The sequence below is a fragment of the Pelodiscus sinensis genome, chromosome 31 (genome assembly GCF_049634645.1).
Source record: "Pelodiscus sinensis isolate JC-2024 chromosome 31, ASM4963464v1, whole genome shotgun sequence".
Lineage (NCBI taxonomy): Eukaryota > Metazoa > Chordata > Testudines > Trionychidae > Pelodiscus > Pelodiscus sinensis.
Window position 1 is genome coordinate 2,860,871 of NC_134741.1, and position 22,189 is coordinate 2,883,059.

General features: G+C 48.8%; 4 pseudogenes; all 4 read left to right on the plus strand.

Annotated features, from left to right (window-relative positions):
- The first annotated feature begins 4,393 nt into the window (after positions 1 to 4,393).
- On the plus strand, positions 4,394 to 6,116 carry LOC142821470 (uncharacterized protein T26G10.4-like; annotated as a pseudogene).
- A 1,195-nt stretch (positions 6,117 to 7,311) lies between these two features.
- Positions 7,312 to 7,453, plus strand: LOC142821705 (U2 spliceosomal RNA; annotated as a pseudogene).
- Positions 7,454 to 7,457: 4 nt separating this feature from the next.
- LOC142821699 (U2 spliceosomal RNA) lies at positions 7,458 to 7,631 on the plus strand (annotated as a pseudogene).
- Positions 7,632 to 9,591: 1,960 nt separating this feature from the next.
- LOC142821702 (U2 spliceosomal RNA) lies at positions 9,592 to 9,764 on the plus strand (annotated as a pseudogene).
- Positions 9,765 to 22,189: the final 12,425 nt, after the last annotated feature.

The following is a 22,189-nucleotide window of genomic DNA, read 5'->3' on the forward strand; positions in this document are numbered from 1 at the left end:
TTATAACCTCTATTTTTTGTAAGTCCAGTTTTTGTATTGTGAAATGCTCCACTCGTAATATTACTTGGGCGTCTTGGAAAGTTTGTTTTGTTATGGCTTTCACTTCTCCTGTTAAAAATCGGATCCACAACACTGTATTTTGTTCAATAGTCTTATTGCCTTTTCCAGTGCAGTTGTATCCCATTTGTGTTAAGTTCCATAGTCCATTTACATTACAAAAAGGTACGGTGACATTCATTTTAACTGGTACAACATAACATTTATTATGCATTATCTTTTTGCTTAACAATTGCCAAATTGAGTCACTACAGTGACAAACAATTAAATGGGTCTGGTTAGAGCCTATGTATTCTTTACATTTGTTTGGTAACCAATTAATTTTACCCGTTAATGTGGACACAACTTTCTGTCCATTAAACAATGCTGGTTTACACATCCTGAACTTTTCTGAACTATTACACCAACGCTCAGGTGTAGTAACCATTCCTCTTCTCCATACTTCACTTGTTTCTTTATATCCTACTTGTTGGTACACCATTGCTTCCCATCCTATTTTAATTCTATGGGATGTTATTTCATGACTTATTTGTACTGTATTTGGTATTTTTACCAATGGTGCCCTTCCACTTATCCCTCTCTCATCTTCCTCAATTTTTTGCAATAATTTTTTTCTAAAACTACTACTACTATACAAACTTATACAATTTAGATTATTTAAATACATAGATATATTTTTACTCCATTCTTGTGTTTTATCAGCATTTGTATTAGATATGTTTACAGCTGTATTTACCCAATGTAATAATTTTGCCGTTTCAGCTTTCATGGTGACTATTATTTTTTTACTTAATGAATCAATTGCTAACAAATCTGGTTTTACATCCTCCTCCCATTGCCTTAATAATTTTTTGGTTGCCCATATATCCCATGCTCCTCTTTTCTTTCTTCGTGACCCCCATGTTGTGCAATTTATGCTATATTTTATATTCCTTCCTTCATTTTCATATGCTGGTTGCAATCTTATTATTACCCCTCCTGTTTCTGTTGATTGTAATTTTGAGGGGGGTATTACAACTGTTAATGTTGGAAGGGTTGTATTACTATCTGGTGTAGCTAAGGCTGTGGTTCCAGATAGTGGAATTGTTACAAATGTAGGTTGGATCCATGGGTCACATGTTTCTGTTGAGTTGCTAATATTAAGCCATACGCCATATAATGGTGTTAAGCTAAAGCCAAATACACCCAGGCTTGGGGCCTGTATGCTTATCATTGTATTGGGGGGAGTGCTATCATATGATTTGTTTACCCAATTGTTCATATTAGCTTTAATACTATACAAGCGGGACATATTCCAACTGGTATCATTTTCCTGAACTATAGCTAGAGTTTGATTTACCTCTTCTTTCCAGTGGGTGGTATATTTTATTTTACACACTTGCCACTGGGCTGGTTTGTTAGCTAATTTAGTTTGGGTATTGTTGTTATTTTTGACCCAGGTCCAGTTTTGTTGTAATGGATCATACTTACCATCTACGCTGGTCCATCCTGCACCATTAACGTGATTTTCAGTGATGATGAACAACCTGTAACATATAATCTTGCGTAACTGTTAATTTCATTCTCTACTACTTAGCCAATTATGGTGTGCTAATCCTTTTCTTGTTTTTGTTGTGATTACATAGGTGAATGGTAACTTTCCAGCTTCTATTACTGTTCCTTCCAATGCCACTCTTTTCTCCTTATCCTCCGTTGGCCATACAATCCATATTTTTTCTCCTTGCTTATAGGAGGGCTCCCAGTTTGGTTGCTGCTTAGGTTTTATATCTGGCCATCGGCTTGTATGTTCATTCACATTTAATAAAACTGTATCCAATACTAGGTGCCAACCTTTAAAGGTGCCATCCTTAGTTGCCATTTTTTTTCTAAGGCTTTTAGTATATGTTCTGCTTTTGTTTTTTTCAAAGGAATTACCATAGTACTCCGACTTCCCAAATCTACTACAATTACTCCCTTTGGGTATTGTTTAGCATTTGGTAATGGTCCTATTAAATCTATTTGCCAGTGGTTTCCTGGTTTATAATATTCTGGGTTATATGCACCATAGGCATATTTTAGCTGATTCATGCGTTTAGTATTGTGACAGATTTTACAGGCTTTATGTATTTTTTCATGTTCTTTTACTCCAATTATTGATTCTCCTCCTGTATATTGTCTTATCCATTCTCTTTCCTTTTGTATCCCAAAGTGGCCTGTACATTCATGTAACCATTTTATGAATGGATCCACTTCTCCTTTTTCTTTGGTTTTTTCTACTAACACTTCAAATTCTTGCAATTCTTTATCTAGTTGTTTGTGGTCAGGATTGTATCCTTCTTTATGGCTAGGGATATGTTTCACTGATGTGCCACTTACGTGATTTCTAATTATGGCCCATATTTCTCTCCACCCTGCATGTGTTTCAATGTCTGTATTCCCTTTTAACAGTGTCTTTATACAATACATACTATCTATGCCTAATTCCCATGGTTCGTTAGGGTGACTCTCTTGTGCATGTTGTAATCCTATTCTAACTCCTTCTACTTCTGCTTCTTGGGCATTCACTTTTTCCCCTAACACAATAAAGAACTGTATCTAATTCCTAACAGAAAACCAAATATGGCTTTTTCTTCCTTGTTTGGGTCTTTCCCCTTCTGCGGGGTTTGGAAACTTTCGCACGTTTTACGCGTGTCTCTCAGGGGTTCGTATGTTGGTGTTGGGGTATGTTTGCGTACTACTTCCAAATCATTTATAGTTTCCAATATTCCCCAAACACTACTCCCTGTTAGGGCTGTTAGCCACAATTTTAGGCTTTGGTTTCCTTCCTTATTTTCTACTCCTTGCCATACCATTTGTGCTGTTACTCTGTCCATTGTTATCAGACCTGGATCCCCTATATATTTAAATTGGTGAGGATCAGCTCTCTGTGCTGCTGTTAACTGGTCTTGGGCTGCTGTTGTGGGTTGGTAAAATAGGAAGGAAATTCCAACAGCTGCAGCTTTAACATCTTCCTTCGTTTTTATGCAACCCTCTGGTACAGCTCCTCCCTGCCCTGTAGCTGCTATTGATAAGGCTACTGCGGCTGGTAAAGTTAACGGCCATTCTTCATTCCCTATAGCTGAACTCATTTTCATCAGCCCTCCTGAATATCCGGGATTTCCTGTTAATATAGTTAGCTCTGGTTGTGAAATTAATTCATTCATATTTTCCATTACTAGCCTTCTTACCCACACTACTGGGTTCTCTCCCTGCCTCCTTCGGGTTCGACTTATTAAGTCATTCATTTCTATTCGGGATCTTTCCCTTGATTCCATAGTGGCTACAGGTGGAAGTCCTCCCCTCTGTTTATATATTATTTGTGTTATCGGATGAGCTTTGACCAAATCATCTCCAGCCTCAATCTTTTCTCCTATCTCCTTCTCACATTTACATTCCCCTGTGCATATTCCTTCCGTTAGCATATCCCATGGATATACACCTCTTTTTAATACTTTTTTCCTTTCTTCCTTTTGATTTTCCTCCATGACTGATTCAGGATAAGGAGGGGGTGGGGCTGTTGGTTTTATTATATCTTTTTTCCCATTATTTCCCTTTTTCTCTCTCTCCTGAGTTTCTTTTTTTAATAAGGCTTGTAGGGTATTTACTGTGCCTTCTAATTTAGTTATTGTATTTCCGGCTTTTTTCAACCAGTGCCAAAGTACACGGACCCCTTTATTTGGATCCCATTTGTCGGCAGTTAATTTTTTCTTTTCTCTAGCATATCTTATAAGGTCCTCTAGTACCTCTCCCATCAACTTGTCAGTTGTTTGACTTGGCAATTTTAATATTTCTGGGGTACCCCCATTTCGATACGGATCTGTCGTATCGGCTGTTCTTTCTAATATATTTTGCAGTTTTTTATAATCTGTTTCTTTAGATGGGGTTTTTTGTGTTACATCTGATAATGGTACTTTGCAATCTTTTAACTCCCATTTCGCTAGATCATTATTAGCCATTAAGCATCTCAACCCTGAACATGTTACATGTAGGGTATATGTATGATTTTCTTCCCCTATTGCTAGAACTGCTCCTATTTTGAGCATGTTTTCTTCACTCTCATCCTTATTATGATATAACCAGTGGTTGAGAGGTCCTATACCTTCTGTTTTGTTTAACCCATCAAAAGGGCATCCTCTGCTCTCATCAAATCCTGTTCGTGACGCCATTTCGGTAACCGGGTTTGGTTCTTTAAAGGATTTGAAACCACAGAGAGAGGAATACTTCTTTTTAGGGTCAAAAGAGAGAGACCGCACCCGTCGACATCCACCGTGGCGTTAAACAGGGCTGCCCCCTCAGTCAAATCATTTTTACTCTGGCCATGGAACCCATCCTGCGTGCCATCTCCCAGGGCCCGGACGGTCTGGACCTGCACGGCGTAAGGGTCGACGTCCTGGCCTACGCCGACGACCTGGTCCTGATCGCCGACAGCGCGGAGGGGTTGCAGCGGATGCTCCAGATCGCCGGCCGGGCCGCTGACTGGACGGGCCTTCGCTTTAACACCCGGAAATGCGCCTCCCTCCATGTCGACGGCAGCTTGAGAACCCTCACGAGGCCAACCACCTTCTCCATTCAAGAACAGTCCATGGCCTGCCTCCAAGAGGGCCAATTTTATCAACACCTGGGTACCCCGACAGGAGTACGGGTCGAGGCCACTCCAACAGACACCATCCACAAAATCCTGAGGGACGCAGAGCTGCTCGACCAATCTCTGCTCGCACCATGGCAGAAAATAGACGCACTTAACACTTTCCTGATCCCCTGCATCTCCTTCACCCTGAGAGGCTCCGCCGTCGCCAAGGTCCCCCTGAACAAAGCTGACAGCGCAATTAGAGTCCTTATCCGGAAGTGGCTCTACCTGCCTCAGAGGGCCTGCACGGACATTGTCTACATCCCCCACCGGCAGGGAGGCGCCAACGTTCCGCGCTTGGGGGACCTCTGCGATGTGGCCTCCATTACCCACGCCTTCCGCCTCCTGACCTGCCCGGATGTGAGAGTGCGCACCATCGCAGAAAACGCCCTGCACGATGTAGTGAGGACGAGGATTGCCAGGGACCCCACCGCTACAGATATCGCCACCTACCTCAGCGGTTCCCTCGAAGGGGACTTCAGGAGGGACGGCGGTGACCTCTCCTCCTTATGGTCCCAGGCCCGCAACGCCACCCGCCGTCTGGGAAAAAGAATTGGCTGCCGCTGGGTCTGGAGCGAGGCCCGTACGGAGCTTAGCATAGTGCTCCCCCGCATCACCACACAAGGCCACACCACCGTCAACCAGGGCTATGCTGGAGAGGCTCCTGAAAGGGACCATCCGCCGCCACTATACAGATGCCATGGCTAAAAAACCGGACCAGGGTAAGGTGTTCGAGGTCACCAGCAAGCAAGAAGCCAGCAACCACTTCCTCCGGGCTGGCAACTTCACCCGTTTCGCTGACTGGCGCTTCATTCATCGAGCCTGCCTCAACTGCGTCCCCCTGAACGGCGCCATCCGCCACGGCACCAGGGACACGAGGTGCAGACGGTGCGGATACCCTCTGGAAACACTACCCCACATGCTTTGCGGCTGCACGTTGCATTCAGAGGCCTGGCGGCGGCGTCACGATGCCATTCAGAACCGCCTCGTGAAGGCTCTCCCGCCAGCCCTCGGAGCCGTAACTGTGGACTCCCCTATCCCTGGAACTAATAGCAGCCTGCAACCAGACGTGGTTGTCACGGACGATCAGTCCAAAAAAATTCTCTTAATTGATGTGACGGTGCCCTTCGAAAACCGCCTGGCCGCCTTCCGTGTCGCCCGGGAAAAGAAACTCCGTAAATACGTGCAATTGGCTGACAACCTGCGGTCCCGTGGCTACTCGGTGGCAGTCCATGCCCTGCTGGTGGGTGCTCTGGGCACCTGGGACCCGGAGAATGACGCGGTGCTGGAGGCCTGCGAGATCGGGCGTCGCTACGCCGGTCTGATGCGCAGGCTGATGGTATCCGACGTCATCAGGTGGTCCAGGGACATTTATACGGAGCACATCACCGATCACCGCCAGTATGACATCTAACCACCCGGCCCCCCTAACACCTCCAGTACACCTTGCCAGGCCTGCTCCCGGTCCTGCCAATGCTCGTATCCACCACGCTTCACCCTAACCTGCTCTCACCCTGCTCCCTAGGCCCTGGACCTGCCCAAGGCCTGCCTCTATGGCTAACCCTTAAACTACTATTAGCCTCCTTGCCCTCTGGCCCTGCCCGTGACCCCTTTCTGCCACCCATAGGTACGGTCTCCCGTACTAAACAGGGCCCCAACGAGCGCTATTGTCGCTTCCCTGGCCTTCCCCTGCATCCCTCCATAATCCAGGTGTTGGTACAAATAGGGCCCCCGACAGCTCCCTTGCTCAATCCCTCTACACACTTGTGGAGACTCATCTAGAAACCCCCTCAGCTTTCACGGAAGAACACTTAGTCTTCTAAAAGGCCTGTATTCTCTGCACACTCTGCAATTCTTAACCTTTCCTGTATGTATCTGGGACTGGAGAGGTTCCCTTGTCTCTCCATGATAACTCCAATGGTACTATCCACCCCGCAGTGCAACCCGCTCCAGCTCCCCAGATGTATTTTACTTGTTTACTTGTTTACTGTATTTTATTTGAAAACATTCACTCAATAAAACTCGTTTAATATGTCCCCGCTCGCCGCTATTCTGGGCTGCTAAGTCTGCCGCTCGGCTGGAGGCCAGCCCAGGCGCTCTTTGCTCTGCTCTCCTTTTCTTTTCTTTTCCCAGACTGCCGTGCTCAGTCGGCCTGAAGCAGAAGGAAGGAAGGAAGGAGTGTCTGCCCAGCCGAGGCCACGCCAAAGCCGCCGCTGCAAACACAGGCCAGCCAGCCAGCCAGCCGGCCGTGATGACGCCGGGCACAAGGAGCAGCTATGCAGATGAACGCAGGCCAGCCAACCCGGCCTGCCGCGGGGAGCGGCCTCAGCAAGGGCTGGCACCGGTCGCCGAGGGCGGGTTCCCAGGGGCGGTGGGCGTGCGTGGCGAGGGGGGAATGGCCGATGCAAGCTGTCGCTTTCCGGCTTTTTGGCTAAGATCAAGTGTAGAATTAGCGTAAACGTGCTCTCGGGAGCGCGAATCGCGGAAAGCTAGGAGGCCGGGTGGGTAGGCTGTATTGACGTCATAACGGGTCCCTAGTCAGTGCCCTGACGTTCGCGGGGCGTTTCGCCTGATTGCCCAACGCTCGGTCCCTGCCTGGAAGGGTCGAACATGCTCCCGGTCAAATAAATATCTGTTCTTATCAGTTTAATATCTCATATGATCTCTATCTGAGATCTTTATATTAAATGGATTTTTGGAACAGGGGGTCTGAACAGGAGCTTGCTCCGTCCACTCCACCATCGACCTGGTCCAACATGCTCCCGGTCAAATAAATATCTGTTCTTATCAGTTTAATATCTGATATGATCTCTATCTGAGATCTTTATATTAAATGGATTTTTGGAACAGGGGGTCTGAACAGGAGCTTGCTCCATCCACTCCACCATCGACCTGGTATTGCAGTACTTTCCGGAGCGGTGCACCTCCCGTCGGAGAACCCCTGTGCGGTGCCAAAAATAGACCTGAATGCCCCTTGTGGAAGGAGAGGGGAATAATTAAAAAAAAAGTGTGTATGTGAATAACAGTCCCCCGCCACCCAGAAAAATCTCTGCTCTGCGTCTGTGCCTGTGTGCCGGGGCCGGGGCCGCGCTGCGCTGCCCGTCTCCGGGGGAGGTCCTGGAAAACAAACAACAAGAAAAAGAAAGCAAAAACACTCGCACACGCCCCCAAACGACCCCGCCGCAGGGTTTGTTTGCAAAGGCAGCGGAGGCAAGCCGCCGCTTTTTTTTTTTTTTTTTTTTTAAATTAATAAGCGTCCCCATACGAATCAGTGCAAACATTGGGAGTGCATGACTGACTGAAGGAAGGCAGGAAGGAGTGAGAGAAGAGAAGAGAAGAGAAGAGAAGAGAAGAGAAGAGAAGAGAAGAGAAGAGAAGAGAAGAGAAGAGAAGAGGTTTTTTGAAAGGCAGCGGTGGCAAGCTGCCGCTTTTTTTTAATTTTATTTTAATTTATTTTTTAAATCAATCAAGGGAGTGAGGGAGTGCTTGGAAGAGCAGAGGCAGAGGCGGATGCAGAAAGACTGCGGGCAAGCAGTCTGCGGGGCGTCGGCCTTGCCAGGGAGCTGTTGAGGAGCCCCATTCACACCTGGCGCTCCTGCCGGCGGGGCGGGGCGGGGCGTCGGACCTGCGAGCGGGGCTGTCAGGGAGCAGTTGACGAGCCCCGTTAAACACGTGACTAGCCGCTTCTGCAGGCGAGGCGAGGCTGGTCGGGGCGAGCCAGCTGGGGAAGCGAGGGGGCGGAGCCCGCATGCAGACGAGCCCGGGGGCGGCGGAGGCTGCCGGGAGGGAAGGAAGGAAGCAAGGAAAGAGGCGAGCGGGGCGCCGCCCAGAGTGCCCCCAGCGCCCGTCCCCCGCCCCCACCCGGGCCTCCCTGCTCCGAGGGAGGGGAGGGGAGGGGAGGCCGAAGGAGGAGCGCGGGGCGGGTGATCGGGTGCGGGCGACGGGCGGTGAGCGAGGGGGCGGGACTTAGAAAATGTCTATGCCCCGGTGCTGGGGGACGTCTTGGGAGGGGAAGAGTACGTCTGTGTGCGCCGTGAGGCGAGAGGGCGAGGGAGAGGGGCCCCGGCCCTGGCCCCACTTCTCAGTCTTTTGGCTGGGATGGTGTGTAGCATATAGTAGGTGTGTTTGTCTGTCCGTCCCTGCTTCAGGGCAGGCTTCTGGCTATGCGGGCTGGCTTGGGCTCGCTCCTTTTTCCGCCTTTTGGCTGAGATCAAGTGTAGTATGTCCCCGCTCGCCGCTCTTCTGGGCTGCTAAGTCTGCTCTGCTCTGCTTTTCTTTTCTTTTCCCAGACTGCCGTGCTCAGTCGGCCTGAAGCAGAAGGAAGGAAGGAGTGTCTGCCCAGCCGAGGCCACGCCAAAGCCGCCGCCGCAAACACAGGCCAGCCTACCAGCCAGCCGGCCGTGATGACGCCGGGCAGCAGAAGCAGCTATGCAGATGAACGCCGGCCAGCCAACCCGGCCTGCTGCGGGGAGCGGCCTCAGCAAGGGCTGGCACCGGTCGCCGAGGGCGGGTTCCCAGGGGCGGTGGGCGAGCGTGGCCGGCGCGCGCCCTCCGCCCCTGGGGCGCGGGAGCGTCGGCTGCAGGGCCCTGGCCGCCGAGCGCTGGCTCCGGAAGCCTGGCGACCGGCGCGGACGGGCGCTCCCAGTAGCGCCCAGACTTGTGGGCGAGGGGGGAATGGCCGACGCAAGCTGTCGCTTTCCGGCTTTTTGCCTAAGATCAAGTGTAGTATTAGCGTAAACGTGCTCTCGGGAGCGCAAATGGCGGAAAGCTAGGAGGCCGGGTGGGTAGGCTGTATTGACGTCATAACGGGTCCCTAGTCAGTGCCCTGACGTTCGCGGGGCATTTCGCCTGATTGCCCAACGCTCAGTCCCTGCCTGGAAGCGTCGAACATTCTCCCGGTCAAATAAATATCTGTTCTTATCAGTTTAATATCTGATATGATCTCTATCTGAGATCTTTATATTAAATGGATTTTTGGAACAGGGGGTCTGAACAGGAGCTTGCTCCGTCCACTCCACCATCGACCTGGTATTGCAGTACTTTCCGGAGCGGAGCACCTCCCGTCAGAGAACCCCTGTACGGTGCCAAAAATAGACCTGAATGCCCCTTGTGGAAGGAGAGGGGAATAATTAAAAAAAAAGTGTGTATGTGAATAACAGTCCCCCGCCACCCAGAAAAATCTCTGCTCTGCGTCTGTGCCTGTGTGCCGGGGTCGGGGCCGCGCTGCGCTGCCCGTCTCCGGGGGAGGTCCTCGAAAACAAACAACAAGAAAAAGAAAGCAAAAACACTCGCACACGCCCCCAAACGACCCCGCCACAGGGTTTGTTTGCAAAGGCAGCGGAGGCAAGCCGCCGCTTTTTTTTTTTTTTTTTAAATTAATAAGCGTCCCCATACGAATCAGTGCAAACATTGGGAGTGCATGACTGACTGAAGGCCGGCGCGCGTCTTCTGCCTCTGGGGCGCGGGAGCGTCGGCTGCAGAGCCCTGGCCGCCAAAGGTGGCTCCGGAAGCCTGGCGAGACTTGTGGGCGAGACTTGTGGGAATGTCGTACATGGAGAAAAATGATATCCGGTATTGGCGGTACCTTACCTCCATGATCCCTCACTGCGAGAATTCCAGCAAACTGAAAGGTAGTTACCGCTATAGGACAGAAACCACTTGTGCCTAGCTAGAAACCGCTAAGACAACGTGGCACTCGTGCTTCTGAGTCGCTTTTTGAGTCCATGTCTTGTACTGCCTCAGAAATGTGTGAAAAACCTGCCACATGTTCTCGAGGAGGAAACAAGGCTCTTGAACTAGATTATATGGCTGGGACTGTCGTACATGGAGAAAAATTATATCCGGCATTGGCGCTAACAGGAAAGCTTGCACCATACCTCCATGATCCCTCCATGCGAGAATTCCAGCAAACTGGATGGTAGTTACCGCTACAGGACAGAAACCACTTGTGCCTAGCTAGAAACACCTAAGACACCGTGGCACTCTTGCTTCTGAGACGCTTTTGGAGTCCATGTCTTTTACTGCCTCTGAAACGTGTGAAAAACCTGACACATGTTCTCGAAGAGGAAGCAAGGCTGTTGAACTAGACGATATGGCTGGGAATGTCGTACATGGAGAAAAATGATATCCGGTATTGGCGGTACCTTACCTCCATGATCCCTCATTGCGAGAATTCCAGCAAACTGGATGGTAGTTACCGCTATGGGAGAGAAACCACTTGTGCCTAGCTAGAAACCGCTAAGACAACGTGGCACTCGTGCTTCTGAGACGCTTTTTGAGTCCATGTCTTGTACTGCCTCTGAAATGTGTGAAAAACCTGCCACATGTTCTCGAGGCGGAAACAAGGGTGCTGCAGTAGATGATTTTGCTGGGACCGTCATACATTCAGAAAAACGCTAAGGGCATTGGCCCTACCTGACCTCCATGATCCCGCATTGCGAGAATTCCAGCAAACTGAAAGGTAGTTACCGCTATGGGACAGAAACCACTTGTGCCTAGCTAGAAACCGCTAAGACAACGTGGCACTCGTGCTTCTGAGACGCTTTTTGAGTCCATGTCTTGTACTGCCTCAGAAATGTGTGAAAAACCTGCCACATGTTCTCGAGGCGGAAACAAGGGTGCTGCAGTAGAAGATTTTGCTGGGACCGTCCTACATGCAGAAAAACGCTACCGGTATTCTCCCTACCTAACCTCCATGATCCCTCATTGCGAGAATTCCAGCAAACTGGACGTTAGTTACCGCTATGGGACAGAAACCACTTGTGCCCAGCTTGAAACACTTAAGGCACCGCAGCACTCTTGCTTCTTAGACGCTTTTAGAGTCCATGCCTTGTACTGCCTCAGGAATGTGTGAAAAACCTGCCACATGTTCTTGAGGAGGAAACAAGGCTCTTGAACTAGATGATATGGCTGGGACTGTCGTACATGGGGAAAAATTTATCCGGCATTGGCGCTAACAGGAAAGTTTGCACCAGTCCTCCATGATGCCTCATTGCGAGAATTCCAGCAAACTGGATGGTAGTACCGCTATAGGACAGAAACCACTTGTGCCTAGCAAGAAACACCTAAGACACCGTGGCGCTCTTGCTTTTGAGAGGCTTTTGGAGTCCATGTCTTTTACTGCCTCTGAAATATGTGAAAAACCTGCCACATGTTCTCAAAGAGGAAGCAAGGCTGTTGAACTAGACGATATAGCTGGGAATGTCGTACATGGAGAAAAATGATATCGGGTATTGGCGGTACCTTACCTCCATGAGCCCTCATTGCGAGAATTCCAGCAAACTGGACGGTAGTTACCGCTACGGGACAGAAACCACTTGTGCCTAGCTAGAAACAGCTAAGACAACGTGGCACTCGTGCTTCTGAGACGCTTTTTGAGTCCATGTCCTGCACTGCTTCAGCAATGTGTGAAAAACCTGCCACATGTTCTCGAGGCGGAAACAATGGTGCTGCAGTAGATGATTTTGCTGGGACCGTCCTACATGCAAAACAACGCTACCGGCATTTGCCCTAGCTGACCTCCATAATCCCGCATTGCGAGAATTCCAGCAAACTGGACGGTAGTTACCGCTATGGGACAGAAACCACTTGTGCCTAGCTAGAAACACCTAAGACACCGTGGCACTCGTGCTTCTGAGACGCTTCTTTAGTTCATGTCTTGTACTGCCTCAGAAATGTGTGAAAAACCTGCCACATGTTCTCGAAGAGGAAGCAACGCTGTTGAACTAGACGATATGGCTGGGACTGTCGTACATGGAGAAAAATTATATCCGGCATTGGCGCTAACAGGAAAGCTTGCACCATACCTCCAAGATCCCTCCATGCGAGAATTCCAGCAAACTGGATGGTAGTTACCGCTATGGGACAGAAACCAGTTGTGCCTAGCTAGAAACCGCTAAGATAACGTGGCACTCGTGCTTTTGAGTCCATGTCTTGTACTGCCTCAGAAATGTTTGAAAAACCTGCCACATGGTCTCGAGGCGGAAACAGGGGTGCTGCAGTAGATGATTTTGCTGGGACCGTCCTACATGCAGAAAAACGCTACCGGCATTGGCCCTACCTGACCTCCATGATCCCTCATTGCGAGACTTCCAGCAAACTGTAATATAGTTACCGCTATGGGACAGAAACCACTTGTGCCTAGCTAGAAATCGCTAAGACAACGTGGCACTCGTGCTTCTGAGACGCTTTTTGAGTCCATGTCTTGTACTGCCTCAGAAATGTGTGAAAAACCTGCCACATGTTCTCGAGGCGGAAACAAGGGTGCTGCAGTAGATGATTTTGCTGGGACCGTCCTACATGCAGAAAAACGCTACCGGAATTGGCTCTACCTGACCTCCATGATCCCGCCTTGCGAGAATTCCAGCAAACTGGACGTTAGTTACGGCTATGGGACAGAAACCACTTGTGCCCAGCTTGAAACACTTAAGGCACCGCAGCACTCTTCTTTCTTAGACGCTTTTAGAGTCCATGCCTTGTACTGCCTCAGGAATGTGTGAAAAACCTGCCACATGTTCTTGAGGAGGAAACAAGGCTCTTGAACTAGATGATATGGCTGGGACTGTCGTACATGAAGAAAAATGATATCCGTCATTGGCCCTAACAGGAAAGTTTGCACCAGACCTCCATGATGCCTCTTTGCGAGAATTCCAGCAATCTGGATGGTAGTTACCGCTATGGGACAGAAACCACTTGTGCCTAGCTAGAAACCACTAAGATAACGTGGCACTCGTGCTTTTGAGTCCATGTCTTGTACTGCCTCAGAAATGTGTGAAAAACCTGCCACCTGTTCTCGAGGCTGAAACAAGGGTGCTGCAGTAGATGATTTTGCTGGGACCGTCCTACATGCAGAAAAACGCTACCGGCATTGGCCCTACCTGACCTCCATGATCCCTCATTGCGAGAATTCCAGCAAACTGAAAGGTAGTTACCGCTATGGGACAGAAACCACTTGTGCCTAGCTAGAAACCGCGAAGACATAGTGGCACTCGTGATTCTGAGACGCTTTTTGAGTCCATGTCTTGTACTGCCTCAGAAATGTGTGAAAAACCTGCCACATGTTCTCGAGGCGGAAAAAAGGGTGCTGCAGTAGATGATTTTGCTGGGACCGTCCTACATGCAGAAAAACGCTACCGGCATTGGCCCTACCTGACCTACATGATCCCGCCTTGCAAGAATTCCAGCAAACTGGACGTTAGTAACCGCTATGGGACAGAAACCACTTGTGCCTAGCTAGAAACACCTAAGGCACCGAGGCACTCTTGCTTCTGAGACGCTTTTGGAGTCCGTGTCTTTTTCTGCCTCTGAAATGTGTGAAAAACCTGCCACACGTTCTCGAAGAGGAAGCAAGGCTGTTGAACTAGACGATATAGCTGGGAATGTCGTACATGGAGAAAAATGATATCCGGTATTGGTGGTACCTTACCTCCATGATCCCTCATTGCGAGAATTCCAGCAAACTGTAATATAGTTACCGCTATGGTACAGAAACCACTTGTGCCTAGCTAGAAATCGCTAAGACAACGTGGCACTCGTGCTTCTGAGATGCTTTTTGAGTCCATGTCTTGTACTGCCTCAGAAATGTGTGAAAAACCTGCCACATGTTCTCGAGGCGGAAACAAGGGTGCTGCAGTAGATGATTTTGCTGGGACCGTCCTACATGCAGAAAAACGCTACCGGCATTGGCCCTACCTGACCTACATGATCCCGCCTTGCGACAATTCCAGCAAACTGGACGTTAGTAACCGCTATGGGACAGAAACCACTTGTGCCTAGCTAGAAACCGCTAAGATAACGTGGAACTCGTGCTTTTGAGTCCATGTCTTGTACTGCCTCAGAAATGTGTGAAAAACCTGCCACATGTTCTCGAGGCGGAAACAAGGGTGCTGCAGTAGATGATTTTGCTGGGACCGTCCTACATGCAGAAAAACGCTACCGGCATTGGCCCTACCTGACCTCCATGATCCCTCATTGCGAGAATTCCAGCAAACTGAAAGGTAGTTACCGCTATGGGACAGAAACCACTTGTGCCTAGCTAGAAACCGCTAAGACAACGTGGCACTCGTGCTTCTGAGACGCTTTTTGAGTCCATGTCTTGTACTGCCTCAGAAATGTGTGAAAAACCTGCCACATGTTCTCGAGGCGGAAACAAGGGTGCTGCAGTAGATGATTTTGCTGGGACCGTCCTACATGCAGAAAAACGCTACCGGCATTGGCCCTACCTGACCTCCATGATCCCTCATTGCGAGAATTCCAGCAAACTGAAAGGTAGTTACCGCTATGGGACAGAAACCACTTGTGCCTAGCTAGAAACCGCGAAGACAACGTGGCACTCGTGCTTCTGAGACGCTTTTTGAGTCCATGTCTTGTACTGCCTCAGAAATGTGTGAAAAACCTGCCACATGTTCTCGAGGCGGAAACAAGGGTGCTGCAGTAGAAGATTTTGCTGGGACCGTCCTACATGCAGAAAAACGCTACCAGCATTGGCCCTACCTGACCTCCATGAGCCCTCATTGCGAGAATTCCAGCAAACTGGACGGTAGTTACCGCTATAGGACAGAAACCACTTGTGCCTAGCTAGAAACACCTAAGGCACCGTGGCACTCTTGCTTCTGAGACGCTTTTGGAGTCCATGTCTTGTACTGCCTCAGAAATGTGTGAAAAACCTGCCACATATTCTCGAAGAGGAAGCAAGGCTGTTGAACTAGACGATATGGCTGGGAATGTCGTACATGGAGAAAAATGATATCCGGTATTGGTGGTACCTTACCTCCATGATCCCTCATTGCGAGAATTCTAGCAAACTGGACGTTAGTTACAGCTATGGGACAGAAACCACTTGTGCCTAGCTAGAAACAGCTAAGACACCGTGGCACTCGTGCTTCTGAGACGCTTTTGGAGTCCCTGTCTTGTACTGCCTCTGAAATGTGTGAAAAACCTGCCACATGTTCTCGAAGAGGAAGCAAGGCTGTTGAACTAGACGATATAGCTGGGAATGTCGTACATGGAGAAAAATGATATCCGGTATTGGCGGTACCTTACCTCCATGATCCCTCATTGCGAGAATTCCAGCAAACTGTAATATAGTTACCGCTATGGGACAGAAACCACTTGTGCCTAGCTAGAAATCGCTAAGACAACGTGGCACTCGTGCTTCTGAGACGCTTTTTGAGTCCATGTCTTGTACTGCCTCAGAAATGTGTGAAAAACCTGCCACATGTTCTCGAGGCGGAAACAAGGGTGCTGCAGTAGATGATTTTGCTGGGACCGTCCTACATGCAGAAAAACGCTACCGGAATTGGCTCTACCTGACCTCCATGATCCCGCCTTGCGAGAATTCCAGCAAACTGGACGTTAGTTACGGCTATGGGACAGAAACCACTTCTGCCCAGCTTGAAACACTTAAGGCACCGCAGCACTCTTGCTTCTTAGACGCTTTTAGAGTCCATGCCTTGTACTGCCTCAGGAATGTGTGAAAAACCTGCCACATGTTCTTGAGGAGGAAACAAGGCTCTTGAACTAGATGATATGGCTGGGACTGTCGTACATGGGGAAAAATGATATCGGGTATTGGCGGTACCTTACCTCCATGATCCCTCATTGCGAGAATTCCAGCAAACTGAAAGGTAGTTACCGCTATGGGACAGAAAGCACTTGTGCCTAGCTTGAAACTCTTAAGGCACCGTAGCACTCTTGCTTCTTAGACGCTTTTAGAGTCCATGCCTTTTACTGCCTCAGAAATGTGTGAAAAAACTGCCACATGTTCTTGAGGAGGAAACAAGGCTCTTGAACTAGATGATATGGCTGGGACTGTCGTACATGAAGAAAAATTATATCCGTCATTGGCGCTAACAGGAAAGTTTGCACCAGACCTCCATGATGCCTCTTTGCGAGAATTCCAGCAATCTGGATGGTAGTTACCGCTATGGGACAGAAACCACTTGTGCCTAGCTAGAAACCACTAAGATAACGTGGCACTCGTGCTTTTGAGTCCATGTCTTGTACTGCCTCAGAAATGTGTGAAAAACCTGCCACATGTTCTCGAGGCTGAAACAAGGGTGCTGCAGCAGATGATTTTGCTGGGACCGTCCTACATGCAGAAAAACGCTACCGGCATTGGCCCTACCTGACCTCCATGATCCCTCATTGCGAGAATTCCAGCAAACTGAAAGGTAGTTACCGCTATGGGACAGAAACCACTTGTGCCTAGCTAGAAACCGCGAAGACAATGTGGCACTCGTGCTTCTGAGACGCTTTTTGAGTCCATGTCTTGTACTGCCTCAGAAATGTGTGAAAAACCGGCCACATGTTCTCGAGGCGGAAACAAGGGTGCTGCAGTAGATGATTTTGCTGGGACCGTCCTACATGCAGAAAAACGCTACCGGCATTGGCCCTACCTGACCTACATGATCCCGCCTTGCGACAATTCCAGCAAACTGGACGTTAGTAACCGCTATGGGACAGAAACCACTTGTGCCTAGCTAGAAACACCTAAGGCACCGTGGCACTCTTGCTTCTGAGACGCTTTTGGAGTCCGTGTCTTTTTCTGCCTCTGAAATGTGTGAAAAACCTGCCACATGTTCTCGAAGAGGAAGCAAGGCTGTTGAACTAGACGATATAGCTGGGAATGTCGTACATGGAGAAAAATGATATCCGGTATAGGTGGTACCTTACCTCCATGATCCCTCATTGCGTGAATTCCAGCAAACTGTAATATAGTTACCGCTATGGTACAGAAACCACTTGTGCCTAGCTAGAAATCGCTAGGACAATGTGGCACTCGTGCTTCTGAGACGCTTTTTGAGTCCATGTCTTGTACTGCCTCAGAAATGTGTGAAAAACCTGCCACATGTTCTCGAGGCGGAAACAAGGGTGCTGCAGTAGATGATTTTGCTGGGACCGTCCTACATGCAGAAAAACGCTACCGGCATTGGCCCTACCTGACCTCCATGATCCCGCCTTGCGACAATTCCAGCAAAATGGACGTTAGTAACCGCTATGGGACAGAAACCACTTGTGCCTAGCTAGAAACCGCTAAGATAACGTGGAACTCGTGCTTTTGAGTCCATGTCTTGTACTGCCTCATAAATGTGTGAGAAACCTTCCACATATTCTCGAGGCTGAAAGAAGGGTGCTGAAGTAGAAGATTTTGCTGGGACCGTCCTACATGCAGAAAAATGCTACCGGCATTGGCCCTACATGACCTCCATGATCCCGCATTGCGAGAATTCCAGCAAACTGGACGGTAGTTACCGCTATGGGACAGAAACCACTTGTTCCTTGCTAGAAACACCTAAGACACAGTGGCAATCTTGCTTCTGAGACGCTTTTTGAGTCCATGTCCTACACTGCCTCAACAATGTGAGAAAAACCTGCCACAGGTTCTCGAAGAGGAAGCAAGGCTGTTGAACTAGATGACATAGCTGGGAATGTCGTACATTGAGAAAAATGATATCCGTTATTGGCGGTACCTTACCTCCATGATCCCTCATTGCGAGAATTGCATCAAACTGAAAGGTAGTTACCGCTATGGGACAGAAACCACTTGTGCCTAGCTAGAAACCGCTAAGACAACGTGGCACGCGTGCTTCTGAGACGCTTTTTGAGTCCATGTCTTGTACTGCCTCAGAAATGTGTGAAAAACCTGCCACATGTTCTCGAGGCGGAAACAAGGGTGCTGCAGTAGAAGATTTTGCTGGGACTGTCCTACATGCAGAAAAACGCTACCGGCATTCTCCCTACCTAACCTCCATGATCCCTCATTGCGAGAATTCCAGCAAACTGGACGGTAGTTACCGCTATAGGACAGAAACCACTTGTGCCTAGCTAGAAACCGCTAAGATAACGTGGCACTCGTGCTTTTGAGTCCATGTCTTCTACTGCCTCAGAGATGTGTGAAAAACCTGCCACATGTTCTCGAGGCGGAAACAAGGGTGCTGCAGTAGAAGATTTTGCTGGGACCGTCCTACATGCAGAAAAACGCTACCGGCATTGGCCCTACCTGACCTCCATGATCCCTCATTGCGAGAATTCCAGCAAACTGAAAGGTAGTTACCGCTATAGGACAGAAACCACTTGTGCCTAGCTAGAAACACCTAAGGCACCGTGGCACTCTTGCTCCTGAGACGCTTTTGGAGTCCGTCTCTTTTACTGCCTCTGAAATGTGTGAAAAACCTGCCACATGTTCTCGAAGAGGAAGCAAGGCCGTTGAACTAGACGCTATAGCTGGGAATGTCGTACATGGAGAGAAATGATATCCGGTATTCCCGCTACCTTACCTCCATGATCCCTCATTGCGAGAATTCCAGCAAACTGTAATATAGTTACCGCTATGGGACAGAAACCACTTGTGCCTAGCTAGAAATCGCTAAGACAACGTGGCACTCGTGCTTCTGAGACGCTTTTTGAGTCCATGTCTTGTACTGCCTCAGAAATGTGTGAAAAACCTGCCACATGTTCTCGAGGCGGAAACAAGGGTGCTGCAGTAGATGATTTTGCTGGGACCGTCCTACATGCAGAAAAACGCTACCGGCATTGGCCCTACCTGACCTCCATGATCCCGCCTTGCGAGAATTCCAGCAAACTGGACGTTAGTTACCGCTATGGGACAGAAACCACTTGTGCCCAGCTTGAAACACTTAAGGCACCGCAGCACTCTTGCTTCTTAGACGCTTTTGGAGTCCATGGCTTTTACTACCTCAGAAATGTGTGAAAAACCTGCCACATGTTCTTGAGGAGGAAACAAGGCTCTTGAACTAGATGATATGGCTGGGACGGTCGTACATCAAGAAAAATTATATCCGTCATTGGCGCTAACAGGAAAGTTTGCACCATACCTCCATGATCCCTCATTGCGAGAATTCCAACAAACTGAAAGGTAGTTACCGCTATGGGACAGAAACCACTTGTGCCTAGCAAGAAACACCTAAGACACCGTGGCACTCTTGCTTTTGAGAGGCTTTTGGAGTCCATGTCTTTTACTGCCTCTGAAATATGTGAAAAACCTGCCACATGTTCTCGAAGAGGAAGCAAGGCTGTTGAACTAGACGTTATAGCTGGGAATGTCGTACATGGAGAAAAATGATATCCGGTATTGGCGGTACCTTACCTCCATGATCCCTCATTGCGAGAATTCCAGCAAACTGAAAGGTAGTTACCGCTAGGGCACAGAAACCACTTGTGCCCAGCTAGAAACGCTTAAGGCACCGCAGCACTCTTGCTTCTTAGACTCTTTAAGAGTCCATGCCTTGTACTGCCTCAGGAATGTGTGAAAAACCTGCCACATGTTCTCGAAGAGGAAGCAAGGCTGTTGAACTAGACGATGTGGCTGGGACTGTCGTACATGGAGAAAAATGATATCGGGTATTGGCGGTACCTTACCTCCATGATCCCGCCTTGCGAGAATTCCAGCAAACTGGACGTTAGTTACCGCTATCGGACAGAAACCACTTGTGCCCAGCTTGAAACTCTTAAGGCACCGCAGCACTCTTGCTTCTTAGACGCTTTTGGAGTCCATGGCTTTTACTACCTCAGAAATGTGTGAAAAACCTGCCACATGTTCTTGAGGAGGAAACAAGGCTCTTGAACTAGATGATATGGCTGGGACTGTCGTACATCCAGAAAAATTATATCCGTCATTGGCGCTAACAGGAAAGTTTGCACCATACCTCCATGATCCCTCATTGCGAGAATTCCAACAAACTGAAAGGTAGTTACCGCTATGGGACAGAAACCACTTGTGCCTAGCAAGAAACACCTAAGACAAGGTGGCACTCTTGCTTTTGAGAGGCTTTTGGAGTCCATGTCTTTTACTGCCTCTGAAATATGTGAAAAACCTGCCACATGTTCTCGAAGAGGAAGCAAGGCTGTTGAACTAGACGTTATAGCTGGGAATGTCGTACATGGAGAAAAATGATATCGGGTATTGGCGGTACCTTACCTCCATGATGCCTCATTGCGAGAATTCCAGCAAACTGAAAGGTAGTTACCGCTATAGGACGGAAAGCACTTGTGCCTAGCTTGAAACACTTTAAGGCACCGTAGCACTCTTGCCTCTTAGACGCTTTTAGAGTCCATGCCTTTTACTGCCTCAGAAATGTGTGAAAAACCTGCCACATGTTCTTGAGGGGGAAACAAGGCTCTTGAACTAGATGATATGGCTGGGACTGTCGTACATGAGGAAAAACGCTACCGGCATTGGCCCTACCTGACCTCCATGATCCCTCATTGCGAGAATTCCAGCAAACTGAAAGGTAGTTACCGCTATGGGAAAGAAACCACTTGTGCCTAGCTAGAAACCGCGAAGACAACGTGGCACTCGTGCTTCTGAGACGCTTTTTGAGTCCATGTCTTGTACTGCCTCAGAAATGTGTGAAAAACCTGCCACATGTTCTCGAGGCGGAAACAAGGGTGCTGCAGTTGAAGATTTTGCTGGGACCGTCCTACATGCAGAAAAACGCTACCGACATTCTCCCTACCTAACCTCCATGATCCCTCATTGCGAGAATTCCAGCAAACTGGACGGTAGTTACCGCTATAGGACAGAAACCACTTGTGCCTAGCTAGAAACCGCTAAGATAACGTGGCACTCGTGCTTTTGAGTCCATGTCTTGTACTGCCTCAGAAATGTGTGAAAAACCTGCCACATGTTCTCGAGGCAAAAACAAGGGTGCTGCAGTAGATGATTTTGCTGGGACCGTCCTACATGCAGAAAAACGCTACCGGCATTGGCCCTACCTGACCTCCATGATCCCTCATTGCGAGAATTCCAGCAAACTGAAAGGTAGTTACCGCTATGGGACAGAAACCACTTGTGCCTAGCTAGAAATCGCTAAGACAACGTGGCACTCGTGCTTCTGAGACGCTTTTTGAGTCCATGTCTTGTACTGCCTCAGAAATGTGTGAAAAACCTGCCACATGTTCTCTAGGCGGAAACAAGGGTGCTGCAGTAGATGATTTTGCTGGGACCGTCCTACATGCAGAAAAACGCTACCGGCATTGGCCCTACCTGACCTCCATGATCCCGCCTTGCGAGAATTCCAGCAAACTGGACGTTAGTTACCGCTATGGGACAGAAACCACTTGTGCCCAGCTTGAAACACTTAAGGCACCGCAGCACTCTTCTTTCTTAGACGCTTTTGGAGTCCATGGCTTTTACTCCCTCAGAAATGTGTGAAAAACCTGCCACATGTTCTTGAGGAGGAAACAAGGCTCTTGAACGAGATGATATGGCTGGGACGGTCGTACATCAAGAAAAATTATATCCGTCATTGGCGCTAACAGGAAAGTTTGCACCATACCTCCATGATCCCTCATTGCGAGAATTCCAACAAACTGAAAGGTAGTTACCGCTATGGGACAGAAACCACTTGTGCCTAGCAAGAAACACCTAAGACACCGTGGCACTCTTGCTTTTGAGAGGCTTTTGGAGTCCATGTCTTTTACTGCCTCTGAAATATGTGAAAAACCTGCCACATGTTCTCGAAGAGG